At 52.4% G+C, this 5,780-nt stretch overlaps 1 protein-coding gene across 5 annotated transcripts in view; it reads left to right on the forward strand.

The window, feature by feature from the left end:
• TMCO4 (transmembrane and coiled-coil domains 4) overlaps nt 1-5,780 on the forward strand; it is a 77,650-nt gene that overhangs the window by 70,735 nt on the left and 1,135 nt on the right. The gene's annotated exons all lie outside the window — the stretch shown is intronic.

The raw sequence follows: 5,780 nt of genomic DNA on the forward strand, positions 1-5,780 counted from the left end.
CAAGTACCAAGCATTTCCTGAGCGTAACCCAATTTCCCCAGGTACCACATAAGTAATTTGAGCCAGCCGCACCATCCTACCTGAGAGCAGACAGTCCAGGCCCCTCCCCGGGCATCTGAAAACTCCCCTGGGGAGGGGCACCCCGGAGGACCCTGGCTTCTCCCTTCAGCTTCAACAGCAGCCTGGCCCAGCGACACACACACACGCACACACACACACATGCACCACGCGCACACACACACGCATGCACGCGCACACATGCACGCACACGCATGCATACACGTACGCACGCGCACACACGCACACGCATGCATACACGTACGCACGCGCACACATGCACGCACGCACGCACACGCATGCACGCACACACGCACGCACACACACTGCACCTCGTGGTAGGGGAAGCCGGGCACCCTGACCCACCCCCACCAGCACAGCTAATGCTGGGTTGCACGCTTATTGCAACTTGACTGAGGGTTGAGGAGAGCACAGGGGGATTCTAGTGCAAAAACTTAAAACCAGAACGTTACCAGGCACTGCTGCCACTGAAGCTCGTGGGCCGTGACCTTGCCCCGAGGTCCCCTGGGCCTCCCACCCAGCCTGCCACCATGTCACTGGGGCCAATTTGTCCTGGCTTATATCTTCACTCCCCCAGACTCCCAGGGCCCTAGCTCACAAGTCATGACCCACCAGACAACACGAGTGAAGCAGTCCTGGCCTTCCCGACCGGCAGCTTTGGGGGCTGGTATTGGTCCAAGAATAAGAAGAGTTTCTAGACTCATCCACCCATGAAACTTATCACTCCTAATTCAAGAGGCAGTCTTCCCAGGACAGACGTGAACTTCAAGCCCTAGAGCCATCTCCTTAGATCATCTTTATCCCTGATAGACTTGCTTCACGTGATGTCAATCTCACAGCAATCCCGTGCAGTGGGTATTGGGCATCCCCAAGTCACAGACTGGAAAACTGAGGCTTGAGAGAATAGATTCAGTGTAGCCAGAGAGTCATAGATCTGGTCTCTGAAACCAGGTCCAGAGCCTGTGCTGTACACCTCCCTGTGGGAGTGAGGAAAGCTGGGTAACAAGACCAGGAAACAGCAGGACTCAGTGATGCCTCCTGGCCCATGTCCAGGGGTCTCTGTCCTGTTTGAGGGTCCCTGTACCCTGATGGGGTGAAGGGGAGAAGTGACTTGATGCCTCACCACTCCAGGGGTCTTCCTCTGCCACACGAATCAAATGTGAAAAGGAATGGCTGAACGTTCCTTTCAAATGAAAATTTCCTTTAAATGCTACAAAGCCCCTGAAAGATAGTTTCTGCCCTGGGAAGCCCCTGAATGGGATACAGTGGAAAGAGCACAGCCTTTGGTGCCGGAGAGGCCTGGCTTAGAATCCAGGCTCTGCCACTGGTATACTGGCTGTGTGACCTTAGGCCAGTGACTGAACCTCTCTGTGCCTCGGTTTCCTCATCCTAGAAACAAGAGATATCACCTGTCTTCCAGGGCACATGCGAGATGGTTGGTGTACAGTAGGCCCTCGTTTAATGCTGGTTCCCGCGTCTCCTGCCCCTGTGTCCACCTTCAGTTCTGCCTCTGGGACCACAGCTTCAGAGACTCCTCTCCCCACTCAGACTGCCTTCACGGCAGCTTCCCAGCTCCTGCCTAACAATAGCTCTTTATCGCATTAGGAGCACATCACAAAAAGCAGTGCTTTCCTCTTCTGGGTAATTAGAGGTAATTAGCATTGCCTTTGTGCTGCCCTCCTCTTTTCCTTGAAAATTCTTGCTGGAAGAGAGGTTGCTGGCAAAAGAGTCCTCGTGACTGCTGTTGCGAAGCACTGGCTGCCCTGTGCTCGGAGCAGAAACCTACAGGAAATTCTACAGGAGAATTTCCTTCTCCCTGCCGGGCTGACGTGGGCAGAGCCCTCTGAGCGTCCTCCCAGCGTCAGCCACGGGACACAAACGTGGTCTGCGGCGGCACCTGATCTCAGGACAAGCCTGAGCAGGAGTGAGCCAGGGGCAGGCCCTGTCGCAGGCAGAGGGCATCTCTGGTGAACGGAGCAGACAAAGGCCAGGCTGCCTGCCCACCTTTCAGGCTCTCCTGTGTGGGGACTGGGTTGCAGCGGGTGGGGGTTTCTGCCACCCCGGGGGCCACGTCACGAGGTTTCTCCAGAGCCCAGGGTCTCTGGAGTCTTGGTGTCCCAAAAGAAGGCCAGCTGGCTTCTCGAGCTTAGCACAGGGCTTGGCACACAATAGACATTCACGAATAATAACAATAATAACAACAATAGTCAGTGTCTGCATGGTTTACAGACCTTATGTCACTTGATCCCCGTAGCTGTCCCATGAAGTAGGGATAATAACCCCATTGTACAGGGATAGAAACTGAGGCCGCAGGAAGGGACACTGCATGTGAGTGGCAGAGCCAGATGAACTAGGGAACCTACCTCCGAGCCTGGGCTCTTAACCAGTGCGTTCACACTGTCTGCATTCACGCACCTCTGTGGCTTCCAGTCAGTGACCTCCAACTCTAGGCCAATAAGCCTGTGACGTGTATTATCTCGTTGAATCCTCACAACCAGCCCACATGGTGTATGGTGTACGTATCTTTATTAGCCCCATTTTACAGAGGAGGAAACTGAGACCCAAGAGGTAAAGGAACCCCAGGGGGCCTGATAGGCTTGGGAATTGTTGACCAGGCAGAGACAGGTGGCAGCAGCTTTGGTTTGGGTAAGTCAAGGTGTCTTGCAAGGCAGGAAACCAGAAGCGCTGAGGCCCATTCATCCTGTGTGGATCTGGTTACCCTGAGCACCCACAGCGTACAGGGCTGTATGTGGGGAGCAGAGGTAAGTTAGAGGTGTGCACCTCCTCAGCTCACACGGTCTATCAGAACACAGACAGAGGCAAGCAGATGAAGACGATGGTGTGTAGTGAGTGCTGTTGCAGGGGAGCCCCAGGAAGGGTCCGTAACCAGCGTGGGAAGGTCAGGGAGGCTTCTCAGCACCAGGGACATCCAGCATATCCGGACAGGTGGCAGATTTCAGTCTAGACAGCCAGGGAGGTGGTCTTGGGCTGAAATCTTTATCCAGCGTCAGCCGCACCAGAATGTTCCACTGCTCAGAAGGGATTCTTTTCCCATCCACTTCACTCCTGCTCTCCCATCCCTCTGGCTACCTGTGCAATTGGAACTCTGCCAGCCAGTTCTGCCTCTGGGTCTTTGCAGAATTGGCAGATCAGGGACGAGGCTTGACTGAGACCTGGACCAACTTGTAGCCAAGAAGGTCCAGAGCTCTGCATTCTAGGGCAGCTGCACAGTGGAATTTCCATCTGGAATCAGCTGTAGCAAGTAGCCATAAACACCTCCCTCCCTTCCTGTCCTGCCTGCCTCCACCCAGCCCGAGTACCAGCCCTTCACCAACATTAAAAAGGTATAGGGAGGTCATCCTTGTTTGTCCCTGTGGGTCTAGGTTACTGCTGGCCCGAATTCAGATGTGATGGCTGGAGCTTCAGCAGCCGTTTTGGGTTCCTGAATGGATCTGCCTAGCTCACTCCCTACCTTCTATCCCTCCTTCCAAGAAAATTAAATTAAAAGGAACTCATATTTATGGAGCACCTACTGTGTACCAGGTGCTGTGCCTTGTGGTTTGTATTATTTCTTCCCACCAACCCCATGTGATGGGTATCACTAACCCTAATTGTGTAATGTCCCTATAAAAGTGTTTGGGGTCATATATGGAACAGAACAGTTCCCACAAAGTCCCAGGCCCTTGGAGCTCTCATAGCAGACATTCAAGGTATGAGGTGTCATGATCCTCATTTTACAGACAGGGAAACTGGGTCTCAGGACGTTGTACAGACTCACCCAGTTACTAGAAAGAGACAGAGCCAAGTCTGGAGCCCCCGTGTCTCTGATTCCAAACTTACGTTCTTTCTAGCGCCATGCAGCCACTAATGTCCACCCGCTATGGAAAGATGCTGCCCTACCTTGACCTCCACCCTGAACCCAGGGATCTGAAAAGCCTCTTCTGTGTGTATACATGTGTGTGTTTTCACTGAACACTCTTTAAAAGTGGTTGTAAAGAAAAGAACAAGAAGTAAGCAGGTTATGAGAAAATAACAAAACTGTACAGGGAATTGTCTTTTGTGTTCTTGCAAAGTCATTGGAATAACCCGGTGTGATTTGTGATTCGAATGGAAATGCAGGTGTTACCAGCCGAGCCTTTGTGTTGCTTCCTAAGCTCCCCCAGCACAAGCCTCCCCCGTGCTTTCCTGTCTCCTTTTTAGACAAAAACCTTCCTCTTCAGCCTTGAAGGACTGTTCTGTCTTGTGCTTGCCTTTGGCACTAAAGCAGGCACCCTAGGCTGGCTGGGGAGAGTGCAAGGCTCCATCTCAGGGAGGAGATTTGAGCGAAGCAGCCTCTGCTCTCAGTGTCTCAAGTGCTGTGTGTCGTTAAGCTAAACCACCACCCCTCTCTGGGTTTCTCTTTTCTCATCTGTAAAATGAAAATGATTTTTAAAGTCTTCCCCACCACACACCTGATTTTCTATGAAGTGAACAGGCCTGGATTCAGACCCCAGCTCTGACACCTGGGTGACCTTGGGCAGGTCACTTTACCTCTCTGCCTCAATTTCTTCACCTCCAATTAGCAGCCAGTACCTGTCAAAGGAGTATATTCAATAAACTCATTTCCTACAAGGTATTAAGGACCTACTGTGTGTCGACCATTGTCCATTTTCACAGTTAGGCATTGGGCACTCCAATCACACCCCTATTTTTCAGTCGCTGATATATGCCAACACAAAAATAGGGGAGTCTCTCTTCTCTCAAGAAGGGGGTGGGCACTTCTGAGTTCTTGACCCTTGTCTTAGTGAAGGTTCCATCCATAATAAAGGCCCAGATGAAGTGGCTTAAACACACAAGAGGTGATGCTGTCCCATAGGCAAAGGCTAGAAGAGGCAGTTCAGGGCTGGTGGCTCCATAGCTTTCAGGGGCCGAAATTCCCTGTCTTGCTATTCTGCCATCCTTAGCGAGCCAACTCATGGCTCATGGTGGCTGCCACAGCTCTGGCCATCCTGTCTGAATTCCAGCCAGCAAGAAAGAGGAACTAGGGGGAAAAGCAAAGCACTCCCCCTTTTAAAGAGAATTCCAAGGAGCGCCGCATAACACTGCTGCTTCATCTCATTGGCCAGAACTCATCACCGTAGTACACTTAGCAACAAGGGAGGCTGGAGAACGTACCCAGCTATAAACTGGAGTTCTTATGACTAAGGGAAAGGGGGAGAGGGGATCGTGGAAAGTACCTGGCAATCTTTCTAGCCATAGTTCTGTTTCAGATTTGGGGGCTTCTTCCTGGAGGAACCCTCGCAGCAACCCTCTGATGTAACCACTCTTACTGTCCCCATTTTACAGCTGAGGCACGTGGAGGTCAGAGGCATACAGGGGCTGGCCCAAGGTCCCACAGCTGGTGATCCACAGAGCCCTTCCACTGTAGCCTAAAGCTGCAGGCGGAGAACAGGAACTTCCACTCCAGCTATAACAGGAGGATCTTTCCTGCCCCCAGAGGACCCAGATTCTGTAGAGAAGCTTCCTTCGTCTTTATTTAAGAAATTTTAGAGCAGCTTTGAACCCAGAGGCTTCCCACCCACTCTGGACTTGAGAATCATTGAGGGTTGGAGTCATGGCATTGGTGACTGGTTGGTGAAGATGCGGAGGGAGAGGCCCAGGAGCCCTGGGGAGGACTGGGGTCTGCCCACCACCCGTGGTCCTCACTCACTGTCCTCCTGCAG

The sequence above is a fragment of the Orcinus orca genome, chromosome 1 (assembly GCF_937001465.1).
Source record: "Orcinus orca chromosome 1, mOrcOrc1.1, whole genome shotgun sequence".
Classification (NCBI taxonomy): domain Eukaryota; kingdom Metazoa; phylum Chordata; class Mammalia; order Artiodactyla; family Delphinidae; genus Orcinus; species Orcinus orca.